At 40.3% G+C, this 21,302-nt stretch overlaps 1 pseudogene; it reads right to left on the bottom strand.

Moving 5' to 3' along the window:
• Positions 1-2,594: 2,594 nt before the first annotated feature.
• Positions 2,595-5,892, bottom strand: LOC122134194 (annotated as a pseudogene).
• Between the last annotated feature and the right edge of the window lie 15,410 nt (positions 5,893-21,302).

Below are 21,302 nucleotides of genomic sequence, written 5' to 3' on the forward strand. Positions count from 1 at the left end.
TTTCCATGAAACTTTGCATGCTTGTTCAGAGTCATCTGACATATGTTTTCACCAAGTTTCGTAAAGTTTTTGAGTTTTCATTTAGGTTTAATAGGCTTTTGGATATTTTGGCCACGCCTCTTTTCAAAATTAAGCTGTTATAGCTAACCAAAGTACAAAATTCTAATTTTTTTTTGATAATTATTGATCTGGAGAGTCCCGAGAATCGTTCTGTAGTGGTTTGATCGCGATTAAGCGAAAAACCTAGGACTAGTTTGCAAAAGTAAGTTTTTAACTTATTTGTGAATATTTAATGAACGATTTGATTGACAGCATTAGGCCCAGAGGCAAAGTTGTTCATAATGAGGAGATCTATTTTAAGATATGAAGATCTAGTGTTTGTGTGAATATATGAACATGTTTCTAGAATTTGAGGTCATTTTCTGTAGAAATCTTGTGTTTTTTTTGATGCCCTCTTAACTGTTATAGCGCCACCTATGGTCCGATCTCCATGAATCTTTGTATGCTTGTTAAGAGTCATCTGCTACATGTTTCCACCAAGTTTCATAAAGTTTTGAGTTTTCATTTAGGTTTTATAGGCTATTGGGTATATTTGGCCACGCCCCTTTTAAAAATTACCCAGTTATAGCTAACCAAAGGACAAAATTCAAATTTTTTTTTGATAATTATTGATCTAGACAGTCCACAGAATATTACTGCAGTAGTTTGGTTCCGATCGGGCGAAAAACCTAGGACTAGTTTGCAAAAGTATGTTTTTTAACATAATTATGAATAATTAATGAACGATTTGACTGACAGTAATGGTTCTTGAGGCAAAGTTGTGCATTATGAGAAGATCTTTCAAATGATATCCATATTGCATGGATATGTGAAACACCTAGTGATTACAGAGCCAAAAAACTCGTTAGCGCCAACTAGTGGCCGATATCTTTCAAAATTCTTACAGACCTTTCGGGCCATGAGACGAACATGCCCACCAAGTTTCGTTCCGATCAACCTCCGTTAACCTTGTCTAATAGTTGCTTAAATTTCATTGGCCAATGGCGGCCATGTTTTTTGAGAGATACGCGAATGTCCTCATAGACAATATTGCCCCTTCAGACAAAGAAACTGCATACCAATTTTCAAGTCGATCGGACCAACCGTTGCCTAGTTATAGCTATTTATGTGTGTTTTTTCTGTCTTATAACGCCCCCAAGTGGCAGAGGTGCGCAATTTTTTTTATTTGACCAAAGATTGAGCTTATACAAATGTGTACCGAGTTTGATGAAGATATATCATTCCGTTCAAGAGTTATAGCTAAAATAACATTTGGCTAACGTTAGCATAGATGCTTTTTGGCGTACTGTTTCGCGTAAGAATCAAAATTTCAACTTTTTTTTGATAATTATTGATATTGAGTGTCCAGAGAATATTTCTGCAGTGGTTTGGTTCTGATCGGGTGAAAAACCTAGGACTAGTTCGCAAAAGTAGGTTTCAGATATAACTCGATTTTGCGAGAAAACGATGCGCCGTAGAGCGAAAAAACCAGCAGAGCAATTTTTTTTGGGCTAACCCAAGGATTGCAATGATGCCATGTTTTTGAGTCTACGACAAACGGTTTACGAGCTACAGCCAAAAATGTCTGAAATTTTTGTATTTTGCGCTGTAGCGCCCCCGTTAGGCCGATTGGGCCGGTTCTTTGCGCCTGAGTAGCGAGCAAGACTACTACCTCTAGGCCTTACGGTTTGGGCTGCCCGTTCAGTTTTAAGGCGGAAGAATAATAATAATAATAATAATAATAATAATAATAATAAAAATCCTAACAATTACAATAGGGTTTCAGCACTGCGTGCTTGAACCCCTAATAATAATAATAAATATAGCTGCAAGCAGCAATTACCGGGGTTCAAGCGCTTTAAGGCCTTTGAGGTGGTCGTGGCCAACCTGGATGTATGGCTGACAGTTAAACACATCCAAAATGGAGAATAGGCTCACAGACACACAACACACACTGAAATTAAATGATTAAACTTGTATATTAATGCTCTATAAGCAGGGCCAGATTAACACTTTGTTGTACCCTGGGCAACAATATTGAAGGGCCCCATCATCACGACCCCAGGATCACCATAATATGGTCATATACAGAATATATTACTGTAATATACAGTAAATATACTCAATACTTCAAATTCTAACTGTCATCAGGTGTATTTTGATTTACAAATATTTAAATGCTCAAAGAACTACAAATGCACTACTATGTCCCCTATCAAAGACATTCACTCACATATGATGCTATGAAAACAAAACACATCAGCATCTGTATAATCTGGTAAAATTGACCCACTACATTGATAGGGAGGGAAATATCCTCCATTTTCACAAAAATGAATAAATAAGCAACCACTTTCAAACCATTGTTTATTTAACAACATTTATTCCCAATAGAAATGTACTGAATTGATAGAGCTATAACAGAAGACCACAGACAACACATCAAGAAACATTTTGGTCCTCAGCTCATTTTAAGCAGAAATCACCCTGACAGGGTGACCCTGTTTCCCTCAGAATTCAACAAGGCAATCAAGTTATTAGTCCAACACAACAATTTGAAATCTGCCAGTTATCCCTCCACAACAATTTACAGCATTTTAATGAAGCTGGCACCTCAAGGAAAAATTAAATAAATAAAATGCAGTATCACTATTATCTGCTCATAAACATTTTTATCCTAAGCTCATTTTAACTTGTTTTAAAATAGAACAACAACATATCACAGCACAATTAACCAGTTAAACATTTTAGTGCTACATAAACATTTAGAAATCTGTCAATTTCTCTGAAGAAGACAAGACAGAAATAAATGCTACATAATCTGGCAAAACACAATTTTAGTCCTAAATAATGACGAAGTGCATGTTTGAATTTGAAATGCCTTCATTTGGCAAACACATCTTACAATGGCTTTTTTTTGGACTTTGACTGTGCAAACTGGTGTATAACATCTTCAAAATCAAGGCCACTAACAAGTTCGTGTCCAATAGCTAAAATAGAAAGTGCAGAGCCGTGTCTGTGACACAATTTCTCTCTAGAAGACAAGATAAAAATAAATACTACAAAACCTGGCAAAACACACAATTTTAATCCTAAATAATGAGGAAGTGCATGTTTGCTTTCATTCGGCATCTTATACTGGCTTTTTTCTGGACTTTGACTGTGCAAACTGATGTATAATATCTTCAAAATCAAGGCCACTTACAAGTTCATGTTCAATGGCTAAGAGAGAAAGTGCAGAGAGCCGTGTCTGTGACATTGTGGTCCTCAGCTCATTTTTAACCCGTTTCAAAACAGAAAATGACCTCTCGCCCTCACAGTTAGACACAGGTAAGGTTAAAAACAGTCTTAGTGCAACATAAACATTGGGAAATGTTGTCTTAAGTCCATGTCTGTCAAGAGCTTGCAGCAGCTGTACAGGTGAAGTCTCATGCTGCACAAAGTGCTTGAACTGAATAAGTTCATCTGACAAGGAACTATCCAGATCTGTTGGATAAGTGGAGCTCAGCTTAGCAGCTCTTACACGCACATCACAATCATCACAGTCCCTCTCAAATAAAACCCCAAAGAGGTCACACACATGTGTGTAGGCTTCTATGCGCTTGGATAGGCATGAACAAAGTCTGTCAATGATGACGTAATATGTTTCAACTTTAAATTTCTGACTGCTGTCATTAAAATCTGCTTTGCTGTCATCAGCAGACTCATCTGCAAATCTCTTTTTTTTTCTCACACGTTTAGTGTCAAACTGGTAGTTTTGTGTCACACTGACCGCGCGTGCTGATTCTTCGAGCTCTGAAAACTGTTCTCGTAGAGTGCCAACATATGAAAGCAGTGAGCGCAAAAGGCCAAGAGCAGTAGCTAAATCCATATCACTTTTTTGGAGCTGGTCACTTGTTGCCTTAAATCTATGCAGTACCCGGTCCCCACAGCATAGTCATTATTACCGTCTCCAGTTTATCAAGTTTTGCGACCAATGCAGCAGCTTCGAGTTTAGTTTGTGTTTTCTCATCACAGTCTAAAGATATTTTGGCTAATATATCTCTAATTGCCCCGTAATTTTCTTTGAGAGCTTTTGTGGAGTCTGCTCTGCAATTCCATCGGGTGGTGCTGAGGGATTTAAAAGTGTATTTAATGTTATGTTCGCTGTTATTGAAAACTGTATTCCAGCGATGTGTTGATGCACTACAAAATCTATACATAGACTGCAGCAGTTCAAAAAAAGAGTTAACCTCCTCACAGCAATTATCAACGCAGTTAACACCTACGAGGTTCAGAGAATGGGCAGCACACGGTGTATAATGAATGAGCGGGTTTTGTTTTTTTCAAGTGCGCCTGGAGCCCGCTGTATTTGCCAGCCATGTTGCTAGCATTATCGTAACTTTGGCCACGACAGTCTAACAAGTCTAACCCCAAGCGACGCACCATTTCAATCACAGATTCAGCTAGGCTGACACCTGTGTGGCTGTGGATGGGCTCAAACCCGAGGAATCTTTCCACTACTCTGCCATCTGCACTGACAAAACGAAAAACAAATGTTAGCTGATCTACATGTGCTAAATCTGGTGTTGAATCAACGATTACAGAGAAATATTTTGCATGTTTGATTTCCTCTGCAATCACTTGCTTAGTTTTTTCACCCATTAAAGAAATAAATTCTTCGCACACAGTTGATGACAGGTAAGATGGCTTACCTCTACCCTTATTGCCATGTTTCTCGAGATGCTCCTTTAAAAAGGGGTCAAACTCCGCTATCAATTCAAGCAGTCCCAAATAGTTCCCATTGTGCGCAGAGCCCAGCAGTTCGTTGTCGCCTCGAAATGGCAGTCCTCTCGCTCCCAAAAATTTAATAACAGCCACCACACGTCTGAGGACTTCTTTCCAGTACTGCTGTTCTGACTCACACTGTCGGGCAAGAGAAGCGTCCACTCTGCATGCATATTTAGATCTGTGCAATAAAGACAGCATGTTTTGTCTATGTTCTGCACTCTTTTCGTGATCACTAACCCTCTCTGGATGTTTCCAATCACAGAATCCGATGATAAATGCGTGCTTTTGGGATGACAGGAGTTTGCAGGCATAACAATAAACTGATCCAGTTGATGGCGAGTAAAGAAGCCATTCCCTTGGCACAATTTGATTGTTTGGGAGCCGGCAGTGAAGCAAATCGTTGGTGAGGGAGCGTGTCCTGTTACTTCCAAGTCCGGACTCCCTTACCGATGCAGGATACTTGGCGGCCCGGTTCTGGAAAGCTGCAGGCCCTCGGTAAATCGCTTCTTCCCGGAGCCGCTCCGTAACGGCCCCCCACAGTGCAGGATCCCCAGGGAGTAGAGGCGTTGAGATGCAGGGGCTGCTCCCAGACTCGACAAGCGGCTCAGGTGGCGGCGGCGCCGGCGGAGACACTGGAGACCCGCCATCACCGCTTCCCTCTACGATCAGACTCGCTGCCTCTGGGTTGTTTCTTGAAGTTGCTGCTGGCTCTTCGCTCTCCGGGCTGTAAACGTAAGCTGGCAGTGTAGAAAAGTCCTGGCTAGCTGAGTTGTCCTCGTCGTTGACGGAAGCGGACTTAACAGAACTGTCGGCAACATTAACAGGAGTGAAGAAATTACCTATTTTAGGTATATACTTTACATTTTCTGCGTTTCTGATGTCCTTTTCCTTTTTTTAATTTCCGCTTCGCGCTCCCACTTAGCTTCTAGTTTTTTTTTTTTTTTTTTTTTTGTGTAGCTTCTCCATGTCAGATTTTTTTCTGTTGTAGCAACGCCTGACGTAACCCGCTCGGCGTAACATTTGACCCACCTCATGCGGACTGACCAATGAGGAGAGGGTCTTAACTTGAGGCCCTCTCTTCATTGGTCAGTCCGCATGAGACTGACTCTCAACCGCTCTCAACTGACGTTCAAAGTCATAGGCAGCGCAGCGTCTCTCTGTGCAGTGCAAAAGCCCGTGTTGACAGTTTGTTTAATTTAAAGCGGGAGATTACCAGATACAGTATTTTGCTCGTGCCCTTGCTGCCCTGGGCCCTTTAGAGGTCTTGGGCCCCTGGGCAATTGCCCAGTTGCCCGTATGGTTAATCCGGCCCTGCCTGGGCCCTTTAGATGTTTTGTGGCTTTTGTTATTTGTTATGTTGGTTGTATGGTTATCCGTTTGCAGTGCGTATACAGTATGTGTATGCAGTGCAGAAGCAGCAGCGAGAGCGCATTAATGTAACGCGAAAGCACATTAAATTAATGCGCGATCGCGAATCTGTCAGCACGCACGCAGATTTATTTTGCTCTGTCACATAACCCATAACCAGACGCGCTTGCTCAGATACACGCTCCTCTTGCCCGGAGAAAGTGCGCGCACTTAAAACATGTCTCATCTGCTCAAACTGCATCCTGTGCACTCACAACTCTCTCTATGCTCATGTGCTAGATATTCATTCTTTTCGCACGTTTTTATTTCTAGCCTTTTACCGCGTGCAGTGTGAACGCTCTGATCTGTTAACATGGGCTCGGAAAAAAGGCGCATCACAGACAGTGTGTGTGGACCTGGAGTTACGTAGGCATATTCCCAGTCTGTTCTGTTCTCGCGCTAGGAGCGTTGCATTCTGATTAGATCGGATGGCATACTGCGGGAGGTCAGGGCCGTGGAAAATCGTGCTATAAAGCGATTTAGAAATCACGCACGCTCAAATCGTGATTTTATGACGATTTCTATCGCACAGCCCTAGAATGAACTGGCAATGAACAGAAAAAAACTTGGGCTTATTTAATTATATATATGAAATGATGTTATTATGTTATGACTTAGACATTTTTACATATATTAAACAATATTATTATTTATTTTAACAGTTATTGGCGGCCCACCTGCAAGACCCATCGCGACCCACGATGGGGCCCGCGGCCCACAGGTTGAAAACCACTGGTCTAGACTCCTGTGCATGATTGATAGAACTCCATCCAGCTGCCAGAACCACAGAGGAAAGAAAAAAAAACACCCCCCCACCCCCCAAAAAATAAAAAATAGAGCCAGATCAGCATGACCATAAAAAAGACGAGATACTCAAAGTGCCACAATAGTCTGTGTAATGTGAAGGCCAAAACAGCCAAGTAGGCCGAAGTCCAATAGGCATGATGAAGCAGAATGAACCAACACCAGTAGATGCAAAAAATAAACGAACCTTGATTATAACTTCAAGTCCGCATGAAATCAAAACTGACTTTACTTTACTAGCGCACATTGCTAGCCTTGATCTAAATTAATCTGTGCAAGTTAATCTACTGAAAAATAAATTTGTTAGTCTTCGTAATCTTTAATCAAAATCTGAACATTTACTTCCACTCTGGAATGGCATTCCTTTTCTGATGACGTCAGTTTGACGGCTTGGGCAGAATATCCTTAATGTAACCCAGTGGCAATACAGGGTTAAATTACTTTAAAATTGTATTAAAATAGTGTAATATCCCTTTAAGGAAAAAAACAACCAAAATAGTGTAATATCCCTTAGGAAGAAATCAGCCAATCAGGAGTGATAGTTCCTCCCCTAGCTGAACATGATTGACAGGAGACGAGGCAAATTGCGTGATTCAACCATGCGCGCGAGTATGTGTGGAAGAGAAAGAGGAGAAGACGAAACACGATTGATGGCGACGGGAAACGAGAGGAAATTTACAGATATAAAGTTAACAGAGTGATAAAAGTGAGTGTAATAGCAAGCTAAAGAACCAATACAGAAGACAGAATAAGGAGGAGCAACCGAGAGTTTGGAAAACTCCGTTTTCCACCTGTATTTGTCTCGGTCAGGTCTTATGAACAGAGTGAAAACTACTTGAAAGATCCTTCTCTATCGATGGTGAGCCTCCCAGTGTGATTGTGAAGAGACGCAGACCAACTCATCGAACGTTTCCTCTGGTGGTAGAAAGGTATCAGTCGCCTGAGCGCGTACCCACTTTCATCCAAGTGCAAACTTCCTTTTAAAAGGAGGAACTGTCACAGAACTGGTGACACACACTTTTGACACCGAACTATTGAAAGGATTGATTAATACAGAAAGTTATCACAAAACAGACTTTAACGACTACAAAAGTACAAAAGCAGAGACTCATTTATTTTAAAGGGCCCATTTTTTATTTTTATTTTTTTTTCATATAGACATGTTATACAATTGTGTTTCAACTGTTATTTGCAACTTAATGTGAGTAAAAGTTACTGGTTACTACTTACCTGGTCTGATATTTCCTTTTATGGGTACAGTTTATATCACTTAGCTCCTTTCGAACCTAGCACAGTGTAAGCTTACGTTTAGTGTGTATCACGGTTACATAAACTTGGCGAGCCAGCCAGGAGCTTTGTGAGTAGACTGTTGCCATACAGGAAAGCCAGTTAGAGCGCCACCTGCAGATAACACTTTGAATTGCATTTTTTTTTTTTTTTAGTTAAAAGTTTGAAAATTTCAGGGTTGAGTGTTACACCTGTAAAATGGAGATTGTTGAGAACGAAAATATCAAAGTACCAAATTCAGTCATAGTAAGTGGGTTATCCTATACCCCTGTAGATGAGGAGATTTTTCGATTACTTAAAGCAATGGGGGTCAATCAGTAGGATCTTTAAGATTGAGAATCCTGAGTCTGAATATCACAAACAAGCCATCATCGAGTTTAAATCAGGTGCAACACTGCAGTCACTTGAAAACTATACTGCCGCTAGATAGACCCACTTCTGAGGACTCCAATGTCATACACCACGTGTTAAAAACACTAGCTAGTGTTCACAGCAGCAAACTAGGCACTGAAGTCACTCACACTTTTCTGTCTGTACTTAGAAACATAGCCAGATTAAGTGGTGTGTAATTTGAGGACATGTTGCGAGGGGAGTTGACAAGGATTACAGAAACTATTGGAGCACAGGCCCCAGTGGAAGAAGTAGAGACAGTTCATGAGCCAACTCCGCCAGTGAGTGAAAGGATAGAGCCCATCTTACCTACGACTCAAGCTCAGCCCAGACCCACACCAGCTCAACTGGGACAACATCATAACTCCAATGAAACTCCACTTAACCCTCACTCCACTGGTGAATTAAGTCAAACTGTTGGTGAAAGACAGTCTTACATTGAACCAACAGCTACATTCACTCCATCTGTTATGAGGGATCCCATGCCTAACTTTACCTTATCTCCTGATCACCTCAGCACACCTGAAGTTCAGCGGGTAGTGGTGGAACACATTGTGAAAAGTGCAGAAATTTCATCTCAATTGCACTCACCGGCCAAATTGAGGATTTCCTCAGGAAAAGTCGCTTGCCCGAACTATGAGGTGGATTATGAAACCTGGCGAACCAGTGTTGACTTCTACTTGACTGATCCCACTGTTTCTCATTCGCAGTTGGTGAGAAGAATTGTTGATAGCCTTTTACCCCCCTGCTGCTAATGTAGTGAAGCCTTTAGATCGTCATGCTACTCCACAAGATTACCTGAGTTTGCTTGACTCTGCATATGCAACTGTAGAGGATGGTGATGAGTTATTTGCAAAATTTCTTAACACTCACCAGAATTCAGGTGAGAAACCATCTACCTACCTTCATAGACTGCAGTCATCCTTGAGTGCCGTTGTGAAAAGGAGGGCTGTAAGTGCCAGCGATGCAGACAGACAGCTTCTCAGACAGTTCTGTAGAGGGTGTTGGGACAATACAGTGATCGCAACTCTCCAGCTGGAACAGAGACAAAATAAACCACCCACCTTCTCAGAGTTTTTGTTGTTGTTGCGGACTGAAGAGGATAAGTGAGCCGCCAAGGCAAGTCGAATGAAGCAGCACCTCGGATTCACAAAAACAAAAGCGCAGGCTAATGCACAAGCTGTGTGTGTCGATGGAATCCCTGATTATGACATGAAAATCCAAGATAACAGTATACCTTCGACCATGAAACAGATTCAAAAACAGATAGCTGACCTCCAAGCTCAGATTGCTGCTTTCACAGTTTCCAAGGGAGAGAAAGCAGTGAGAAATAAAGTGCCTAATGCTCAGAGGGCTAAGCCAAAAGAGAGCCAGCCTGTGTCTCAGAAGCAGTCCTCAGCTCAGTTTGTGACCACTAAGAGACCACGGCCTTGGTACTGTTTTTTAAATGTGGGGGAAGATGGTCACATAATTAGCAGCTGCAGTAACCCTGCTAATCCTGTGCTGGTTGACGCTAAAAGAAAAGAGCTAAAAGAAAAGCAACAGGCTTGGGATGAGAAGACTGCATCAAGCAACCCCTCCACTTTAAACTAGAAGTGGTTCCTGTGGAAGGACGATCAGGAACCTAAAAACAGAAAAGTCCTCAAGAAAAGCTTAAGATCAAAGCAATATGAAAGAACAGAAAGTAAAAACAAGCCAGGAGTGTCCCAAAAGGACTTGTTGGACGAAAGAGCACAGCTAATGTTGAAGTTGGTGGAGTCGGGTGCAACTGCTTACTTGATACAGGTTCGCAGGTTACCACCATATCCCAGTCATTCTACAATGACCATCTGTTAGAGTACATAATCAAACCTGTGAGTGACATATTAGAGGTTGAAGGAGCTAATGGCGAACCTGTTCCTTACGCTGGATATGTGGCGATAAATCTGAAGTTTCCTAAAGAGTTTATCGCTTCAGAACCAGAAGTAGAAACTCTAGCTTTGATAGTACCAGACACTCGCTCAAACAGCACTATACCAGTACTCATTGGGACGAACACTCTGGACCCTCTTTATGAAGAGTACTGTGATGACAACACTCTCAGATCTACCACATTTTGTGGTTATGCCCAAGTACTCAGAACCCTGCAGCTACGACACCAGCAAAGCTTCGGTGGTAGACTTGGACCAGTAAAACTCAGAGGCAGGACACCCGCCACAATCCCTGCTGGTGAGAAGGTCATACTACAAGGAGTTGCTGGTGCAAGAACCATTACCAATGAGTTATGGGTGTTGTTGGAGCCTCCATCGATGTCATCCTTACCTGGTGGAATCTTCACAGACTGTTGTCTTATCACCATGCCAACTCAACATCCTTACAAGGTACCTGTAATACTGAGAAACGAAACCGAACATGATATAACACTACCAACTAACTGTATCATTGCTGAGCTAGCAGTAGTTCAAGACATTTTGCAAGATACTCATCCTTTTGAAAAACCTACTAACCCAGATGAAGAATCATTTCCTTCTGATAATCAGCGAGATGCAGCCACCTCTAGTCGAACAGAGAAAAAACTTGAGCTTGACTTTGGCGATTCACCACTTTCTGGGGAGTGGAAGACAAGAATAATCGAGAAGTTAAATAACTACTCTGATGTTTTCGCTCATCATGACCTTGACTTCGGTCACACAACAAAAGTCAAACATCACATTCGTCTGAAAGATGAAATGCCATTCAAACAGCGACCTCGCCCAATACATCCACAAGATTTTGAAGCAGTGCACCGCCATCTCAAAACCCCTTCTTGATGCTGGAGTTATCAGGGAATCTGAGTCCCCCTTTTTCATCACCAATTGTAGTCGTCAAAAAGAAGAATGGTGATATCAGACTGTGTGTAGACTACAGAAAGCTAAACCTCCCAAACTATCAGGGACGCATATGCTCTACCTAATTTAGAGGAGTCGTTTTCTGCACTCAGTGGGTCTCAATGGTTTTCTGTAATGGATCTAAAATCTGGATACTACCAGATCGAGATGGAGGAAAGCGACAAACAAAAAAACTGCCTTTGTCTGCCCTCTAGGGTTTTGGGAATGGAACCGCATGCCACAAGGGATAACGAATGCACCCTCCACATTCCAGCGTTTGATGGAAAAGTGCATGGGTGATATGCATTTGAGGGAAGTGCTCGTTTTCCTTGATGACTTGATTGTTTTCTCAAAGTCTTTGGAAGAACATGAAAAATGACTGATCAGTGTCTTGAACCGACTAAGAGATAGTGGCCTTAAGCTATCACCAGAAAAGTGCTGTTTCTTCCAAACATCAGTACGTTACTTAGGGCACATTGTATCAAGGAACGGAGTTGAGACGGATCCAGAAAAGGTTTTAAAGCACTCAAGACCTGACCGAGACCTCAGACCCTGAAAGAATTAAAATCCTTCCTGGGTTTCTCTGGTTACTATCGGAGATTTGTACAAGATTATGCCAAGATGGTGAAGCCTTTGACCAACCTGACTGCTGTTATCCACCAACTCAAAGGAGAAACAAGCCAACCCAACCACCTGGCAAATACTTTCACCCCAAGGAGCCTTTTGCGGGAAAGATGGACCTCTGCTTGTCAGCAGGCTTTCGAGAACATCATAGACAAGCTCACATCGTCCCCTGTGTTAGGATTTGCAAATCCTAAATTACCATATAACCTTCACACAGATGCCAGTACAACTGGACTTGGAGCGGCATTGTATCAGGAACAGGATGGACAGAGCCGTGTCATTGCCTACGCCAGTAGAGGATTATCACGCAGTGAGGCAAGATACCCAGCGCATAAGTTGGAATTTTTAGCCTTAAAGTGGGCTATCACTGAAAAATTCCACGACTACTTGTATGGTAACTACTTCCAAGTTGTCACTGACAATAATCCGCCTGAGGTATATACTTACCACTGCTAAACTAGATGCCACTAGCTATCGTTGGCTAGCTTCACTGTCCACTTTTACGTTTGACATCACATATCGGGCAGGCAAGCAGAACCAGGATGCTGACGGGTTGTCAAGGAGGCCTCATGGTGATTTAATAAATGACAACCAGTCTCAGGGCGAAAGTCAGAGGATACATGAGTTTCACTTCTCACCATCTAAATCCTGAGAGCAATGATTTTTCTGCTGCAAAGAAACAGTCAGGGCGGCCTGTCAGTGCCATATTCTTGTTTGTGGTGAGGAAGACTTCACTAATCCTTGCTTAGTAGAGTCTCTAGCTATACATCCAGAGGCCGTCCCTACTGAGTTTGAGGAGGAAGGATTCCCAAGTCTTCTTACAGTTCCAAACTACAGCACAGATGAGCTAGCAAAACTACAACGAGCAGACCAGTTATCAGAAACATCATAGAATGTATTCAGTCCCAAGAACCTGTACCTACCAGTTGCAAGGCTGAGTCACCAGAGTTTCAGCTGATGCTCAGGGAGAGGAGTCGTCTTGAATTGAAGGATGACCTATTGTACAGGAGACGACAGTGTGACAATAGACCAGTTTTCCAACTTGTTCTGCCACATGTGTTAAGGGTCATCAGTACTTACCAGTCTCCATAACCAGATGGGACATATGGGTATTGAACGTACTCTTGAGCTGGTTAGGTCAAGGTTCTATTGGCCAAAAATGGCTTCTGATATTGAGACAAAGATCAAGAACTGTGAGAGATGTGTCAAGAGGAAAAAGTCAGCCAGAGAAAGCTGCACCTCTGGTCAATATCCACACCAGCAGGCCAGTGGAACTGGTTTGTATGGAATTTTTGTCTTTGGAACCGGATAGTCATAACACCAAAGATATCCTGGTTATCACCGACCACTTTACACGGTATGCAGTGGCCATTCCAACGAGAGATCAAAAGGCCAGCACAGTTGCCAAATGTCTATGGGAGCAGTTCCTCAGTCACTATGGGTTCCCAGAACGTCTCCATAGTGATCAGGGGCGCGATTTTGAGTCGCGAACCATCAAAGAGCTCTGTGTTTTGGCCGGCATCCGTAAAGTGAGGACAAGCCCATATCATCCCAGAGGAAATCCAGTGGAGCGATTTAATCGCACATTACTGAGCATGCTGGGAACCTTGCAGGAAAAGGAGAAGACAAAGTGGAGTGAGCATGTCAAACCACTCACTCATGCATACAATTGCACGAGAAACGATGCCACAGGGTTTTCACCATATGAATTGATGTTTGGGCGGCAGCCCAGATTACCCATAGACATCGCATTTGGGTTACCAGTTAAAGACAGTTCATCTACATCACATTCCCAGTATGTGAAAAATCTCAAGTCTCAATTGAGGGAAAGCTATCAGCTTGCAACTAAAAACGCGGAAAAAGTGGCTGATAAGAACAAAAAGAGGTTTGATGTGCGAGTAAGAGAATCCACACTTGAGGCAGGAGACAGAGTTCTTGTGCGAAATCTTCGACTTCGCCAAAAGCACAAACTGGCTGACCGATGGGAGTCAAAAGTCTATATTGTGCAAAAGAGAGCAGGAGACTTACCCGTCTATGTGGTGTGTCCTGAAGGTCAGGATGGGCCAACTCGCACATTACATCGTGATTTGCTCCTACCTTGTGGTTTCCTTTCTGAAGAAGAGGAAGTTGTCGAGCCAAAACCCGCACGTAGGCTCAGAAACCAAGCAGACATTTTCCCAACCAAGTGAACAACTTACCTGTTCAGAGGATGATGATGATATGGATCCTCAATTTTACCCCATCAAAGTTTCTGAAGTAGAGACAACACTGTTTAAAGTCATGGATATGCCTAAGGAAAATGGTGAGGCAGCTCGCAGGAGAAGCACACGGGTTGGAGCTGAATACTTACCTGTTGATTCTGAAACCCTACCTGGCATGGAACAACAAAGCTTACCTGGAACCTTACCTGACGTGTCCTCTGCTGGAAACGGTCCTAATTCTGTGGAGAGAAGTTCCATGTATTTGGAGCCTGAGGAAAACTTACCTGTTGCAGTGGAACCCGAGGAAAACTTACCTGTTGCAGTTGAACCTGAAGAGAACTTACCTTTTGCAGTTGAACCTGAGGAAAGAATTGAAAAAATGGATGGAGATATGGAAACAGAGAGAGTAAATGAGATCAACACATCCCAAATGGAAAAGGAACTATCAGTACAACATCTAGAGGAGTACCTACATGAGCAACTTGCAATGGGAAGAGAGGATTCGCAATGTCAGTCTCAAAAGAATAGCCCCCAAACAGATATAACCAGTGACCCAAGTTCTACTGTTGAAACAGACAATGACATCAATGAGATAACCAGTGAACCTCCTCATAGGTCAGAACGTTCCAGAAGAGCACTTAGGAATTTTACTTAACCTCAACTTGGCAGTCCCTTGACTTCTTTTGCCCAGACCATTCTAAAGGGATTTAATCGAGCTTTAGTTGAAACGTTTGAAAGTAATCATTAGAAAAAGAGAACATGAAGGGACTCATGTTAGTTAAGGAGGGGAGTTTGTGATGTATTTGAAATATTGGTTTAAAATTAATTTGGTGTTGTTTTAAAGATTTCACTTGTTCCTTTAAGATAAAAAAACAGCCAAAATAGTGTAATATCCCTTAGGAAGAAATCAGCCAATCAGGAGTGATAGTTCCTCCCCTAGCTGAACATGATTGACAGGAGACGAGGCAAATTGCGTGATTCAACCATGCGCGCGAGTATGTGAGAGAAAGAGAGAAGACGAACACGATTGATGGCGACGGGAAACGAGAGGAAATTTACGGATATAAAGTTAACAGAGTGCTAAAAGGGAGTGTGTTAGAAAGCTAAAGAACCAACACAGAAGACAGAATAAGGAGGAGCAACCGAGAGTTTGGAAAACTCCGTTTTCCACCTGTATTTGTCTCGGTCAGGTCTTATGAACAGAGTGAAAACTACTTGGAAGATCCTTCTCTATCGATGGCGAGCCTCCCAGTGTGATTGTGAAGAGACGCAGACCAACTCATCGAATGTTTCCTCTGGTGGTAGGAAAGTATCAGTCGCCTGAGCGCGTACCCACTTTCATCCAAGTGCAAACTTCCTTTTAAAAGGAGGAACTGTCACAGAACTGGTGACACACACTTTTGACACCGAACTATTGACAGGATTGATTAATACAGAAAGTGATCACAAAACAGACTTTAACGACTACAAAAGGACAAAAGCAGAGACTCATTTATTTTAAAGGGCCCATTTTTTTTTTTTTTTTTTTTTTTTTTAATATACATGTTATACAATTGTGTTTCAACTGTTATTTGCAACTTAATGTGAGTAAAAGTTACTGGTTACTACTTACCTGGTCTGATATTTCCTTTTATGGGTACAGTTTATATCACTTAGCTCCTTTCGAACCTAGCACAGTGTAAGCTTACGTTTAGTGTGTATCACGGTTACATTAAACACACCCCTCCAGCCGTTAGTTTGCTATGAGTGAGAGACGGAGACCATGAGCGCAAACAAAACCATGCCCTCTATTCAATATTCTGTTTCAGCTGGAAATACGTCACTACACTGAAATAAAGTAGGCAGCAACTTCAAGTTCACGCGGACTTTAAAGATGTCTGTTGAGTGTTGTGATGTATGTTGCATATTAATGTTATGGAGTGATTATGTGTACATCAGCTTGATAGAGCCTGCGTTCATAATAGCGCCAGTCCAAAGAGTGAGCTGTGTAAAGATGAGGTGAGAGCCACGGTTGTCTGCATCTGGAGCCATGGAATCTAAATGATTGCATTGTAATGAAGTGCCAAGGTTAGTAAGATGATCAAATAAAGTAATTATGTGTTTTTATGCTTTCTGCATAAAACTTAAGCATAAATATCAGAACTGTAAAACAGAACTATTCTCTGGCTTAACTCCCACAAAATCTCCATAGATTCCATTTAACCATAGGAACCATAGGAAGCCATTGAACGAGTGAACCTTCAAAGAAACAAGATCACATGAAATAAGTTAAAGAAATATTAGTAATGTATGGAAATAGGACAAAGATAGAAAAATAAATCTTTATACACTACCCTTGCTGAAGGAGAAGAACACATTACATTTAACAATGATGCCATACTAGCCAATAAAACTTCAATAGCTATTGAATCCTGAAAAAGCATAAAGAAAGCCATTACACAAAGATTTTTGCAAAATTTTAAAGCAGATGTTATGAGTAAGCATAGCTGTGCCCCATGACTTTAATGTTCTGGACAAACTAAATTAACAGAATAGTAATTATAAACTCCAAGTCCAAACATTGATGAAGTATAGAAGGAAATCTGGAGAGGAAGTCATCTATAGATAAGTACATAAAAACATCAGACTATAGAAAGGCCTTGACGAGTGCAAGTTCCAAGATGGGATACTTTAATGCTCACCACACAGAAAAGAGCGCCAACTAGTTATTTATCAGAGCAAACTAATGCCACATGGCTAAGCTAGAGATAATTGCCTTAATATGTCCTGAGAATAGTAAAAGAATAACAGATTAGACGAAAGTGATGAAATGCTAAGTTAGTCAATATATTGTGTATTGGGAAAACTTTAGTATTGAGAATAGCGAGAAAACGTGTCTGTTTACGTTCATGTTCTTATTCAGAGGCCACTCGTGCAGAAATAGACAGCGAGGACCTCTTTGCAGAAACGGTCTACGCAACAGTAGAGAAGTCAATACTTACCACATTCCAGTACAAGGAATCAGTATCCAGTACAAAATCAGTATCAGTATAAAAATTGTAAGCCTTTAATAACGAGCCTCAAAATGGCTCGTTACAAAAGAGTTGCATTGGGTGTATTATTTTGATCAACATCTTAATTATTCAGTGCTAGTCTGCTAGATACACAAACAATCACGCAACAACAAGTGCTTTGTCTTTAACATAGGCTGTGTGTGAGTGAATAGCCTTGCAGAGAATAAAATTTATGCCCAAGCGCCACAAGTGCAAAAAAACGACCCCAATAATGTGATATTAAGCGTCTGGAATGCGAATTTTACCGGGGAACCCCTCTCAAAATGCGATTGGGCTATATTTGAGTGGCATTTGGCGGTTTTGAGAAAACCTGGCAACCCTGGAAAGCACTCAGAACTACCCTAATGTTTCACATCATCTGCTGAGACACAATGAAGGGTGAGTAGAGGGCTTTTATATTCCTTGTGTTGAGTGCCGATTGGCTAGATCTAATTGTAATATGTGACGTGGTTTTAAGTCTTCCTAGTAGAACTTGTGCTGACGCTTCCATTTCTGAAGATGAATGGAGGTCTTACTGGTTGACAGAATTTTCATTTTTGAGTGAACTATACCTTTAAGAATTGCAGCTTTTAACTATTTTGTTGTTAAAAATAAACAAAAATCAATTTTAAAAAGTGCAGTTTTATGTTTTAAAACAAAGATAGCGGTAGAGAGGAAAAAAAGTTAAGGCTTGACATTAAAACACCATAAGCTAGGGGTGACCAAATGTGCCATTATTTTCCCAGGACACGTTCTGGCCAGGATTTCTATATTGCCTAAAATATCCAAGTTTTGGCTGTGTTTGTGCTGCACAGACCAATTGTTGTATGACAAAGTACCGTGAGAGCTCTAGAAAGCAGACGGCTCTCACTGTACTTTGATGTCATACACCGGTCAGTATGCTCAGAGCTGCTTCAAATCGAACACTAATATGTACACGTATTTGCATCGCTTTTACCGTTCTCTGTGGATCCCACCTTCTCACTCACCACGATTGGTTGATTACGTACAATGTCTGCATGTTATTGGTCAAACGATCATTACCTTCATTAAGTATGAAAACAGGAAACCAAAGCCAAAACCTGGATATTTTAGGCAATATAGAAATCCTGGCCAGGACGTGTCCTGGGAAAATGGCATTATTGTTCAGCCTACCATAAGCCTGAGACACACTGCATGATTTTAAGTGACGTGACATACAGCCAAGTATGGTGACCTATACAGTCGTGGCCAAAAATATTGGCCCCCTTGGTAAATATGATCAAAAAAGGCTGTGAAAATTCTTCTGCATTGTTATTCCTTTTGGTCTTTTATTTAAAAAAATCACAAAAATATATACTTTCATTGGATAATAAGAATTTAAAATGGGGAGAAATATCATTACGAAATAAATGTTTTTCTCTAATACACATTGGCCACAATTAATGGCCCCTTTTATTCAATACTTTTTGAAACCTCCATTTGCCAGTTTAACATGGTATTACTGGCCCTACTCACAGAGAGTGGCCCCATAAAATCGACACCAAGCATTTCCCCAGGGGTCAGAACCACTGTACGGTAAGGTAGTGCACGTACAAACATGGGCCCATACATCTTTCCTAACTGATGGCCACCATGCCACTTCTAAAATCTTAAAAAGAGTTTTCATTCTACCTAGATGGCCACCAAATGGACTATGAAAGTAGGAAAGGAACTGTGGTTTCAACTCTATGGGAACAACCAGTTAATAATTAATCCCCCCCATGTTTAGATGGCACAACCCGGTACAAAACTCCTCGTTGTTCTTTATAACCAATATGCCCTGGAGTAAAATCTACATCAGGCTGCCTTAAATCTTCACACATAGTATCAGCTCTTTGAGCCTTCTCAATGTCATGCATGGTTACAGGTAGATCTGCCCACGACGTTTTCGCCACAGCAACGCACACATCGCCATCTGGCAACTCTGGTGACCTGGACAACGCATCGGGTACTACATTACAGCACCTTTTTCGATAATGTACCTGGAATGAGAATGCTTGCAACCTCAAGATCCATCTTGTCAGTCGTGAAGTAGCTTTTGGACAATTAAAAGCCCAAGACAAAGCACTATGGTCCGTGAATACATCGAAGGTATTACCCTCCAAGTAATGACGCCATTTCTCTACTGCCCAGACCACTGCTAAGCATTCTTTTTCTGCCATTGAATATTTAACCCTCTGAAGTCTAGGGGGTTATGGGGGCCTGGAAAAATTTTAACATGCCTTGAGTTTTTTGCTTTTTTCAGTTGCTTATAAATATATTCATGGCTAAAGTCAGTACAAACTGGGCTACAATAATATATAAATAGCATGTATGTACATGATTGTGTTTTTGAGAAAACAATGTTTATGTGTATGTTTGTTGAAAAAAATATAATTTTTTGGTGTCTGAAATAAGGTCATAAAACATACAGAACATTTGTTCACAAGACTGTCAAACCTGGAGCTTGTAATCATCTTGTTTACTCACACACAGAAAACAATAGATTGTTTTCAATTTTCTAAGACACTTTTTGTTTGTAAAAGTCATATGCGATTAGGCATCAACTATCATGAATAGCATTGTGATTTACACCTGAGAAGACAAAGACCCGCATAATGAGATGCATAATGAGCTTTTCAGCCAGGTGTCTGACCGAGAGGGAAGAGTTACAAGAAAGAATGTGAGGACAAAATAAATGTATATAATTTTATGTTTGTAGTTTATTTTGAATATATTTAATTATCCCACAAAATAATTTGAGATTTACTTTCGAGTGCAGTTAAACAGTTTATTAGGAACAATCAAAGCTGACTTTCAGCATCATTTCAGCATCTGAGTTTTTAGCATCATTACTCCAGTCACATAATCCTTCAGAAATCATTCTAATATTCTGATTTTCTACTAAAAAAAAAAAAAAAAAAAAAAAAAAAAAATATTTATTGTTATTATTATTATTATTATTATTATTATTATTATTATTATTATTAATGCTGAAAAGAACTGAGAATATTTTTTTCAGTTTTTTTTTTTTTTAACATTTATCATATTAATCATTTTTATTTATCATGTGTGTGCTAAATAAAAGTTTTAATTTCTATAAATACTGACTCCAAGCTTTTAAATGGTATAGTGTATATTGTTACACTTGGAGTAAGACTGGAGTAATGATGCTGAAAATTTAGCTTTGATCACAGGAATAAATTAAATTGTAAAAAATATTCAAATAGAAAGCAATTATTTTAAATAGTAAAAAATAATTTGTTGCTTAAAATTAAAAATAAATTACTGCTTTAGCAAACTGGTATTGACTGGTATTGTGTAATGTTGAAATATATAAATGAACATCACATAACTAGCATTTCCAAAGTATATATTGTTTATGTGCTCTCAAATAAACTAAATGATAAACTACATTATTAACATTATTGTGATGGTCACTGATACTAGTAGTACAGTAGAACATTTAGATTATGTGAATGAAACTACATAATGTTTCACTTGATTATACATTTGGTCAGGAATTATAGTTTGGAAAAAGTCCAACTAGTAAAATGTATACATGCTATGTGAAACCTAATTTTTTGCATCATTACTCCAGTCACACAATCCTTCTGAAATCCTTTTAACAATCTTATTTTCTACAAAAAAAAAAAAACATTTATTGTTGTTATTATTATCATTATTATTATTATTATTATTATTAATGTTGAAAAGAGCTGAGAATATTTTTTTTTCAGGTTTTTTAGGGGGGATAAATTGAAAAGAACAGCATTGTTTATTACATTTGTTACAGTTACATTTATTGGTACATTTATATTATTTACATCAAGCTTTTGAATGGTATAGTGTATATTGTTATTGAAACTTCATAATATTTCACTTGATTATACATTTAGTCA

Source organism: Cyprinus carpio, chromosome A3 (assembly GCF_018340385.1).
Source record: "Cyprinus carpio isolate SPL01 chromosome A3, ASM1834038v1, whole genome shotgun sequence".
In the NCBI taxonomy this organism is placed as follows: domain Eukaryota; kingdom Metazoa; phylum Chordata; class Actinopteri; order Cypriniformes; family Cyprinidae; genus Cyprinus; species Cyprinus carpio.